Source organism: Aptenodytes forsteri, unplaced genomic scaffold (assembly GCF_000699145.1).
Source record: "Aptenodytes forsteri isolate BGI_AS27 unplaced genomic scaffold, ASM69914v1 Scaffold223, whole genome shotgun sequence".
Classification (NCBI taxonomy): domain Eukaryota; kingdom Metazoa; phylum Chordata; class Aves; order Sphenisciformes; family Spheniscidae; genus Aptenodytes; species Aptenodytes forsteri.
This window is the reverse complement of record NW_008794742.1, coordinates 603019-603421: the sequence shown is the minus strand read 5'-3', so window position 1 is coordinate 603421 and position 403 is coordinate 603019.

The window sequence follows — 403 nt, the reverse complement described above, 5'->3', positions numbered from 1 at the left end:
GCTGTGCTGCCGCTAAAACCTTGATGTTCCCGTGGTGGCGGACCTGGCAGGTAATGGGTGCGAGGAAAGGTGGTGCTTTCTGTGAAGGACAGTACGATGCCTGAGAGGGAGAGGGCATTTCTGTTTTTTAAACAATGCGAAGTCAAAGTTGGACCCGGAAACGGTGTGTTGGCAGAAGATACTTGGCCTGGCTGTGTGCTTCTTCCATTATTAGTAGGAACTGGACAGCAGGAGGGCGCTGCGGTTGTGCTCAGATCCAGTTACCCAGGGACTGAAGGAAGGGGCCAGGCTGGATGAGCTGTGCTTGGTGACTTGACTGAGACCAGTGTTCAATGGTGTACAGACAGTTACGAATAACCCAAATGGGAATCGTGAAACAGCTGCTGATCCACAGCAGCATAAT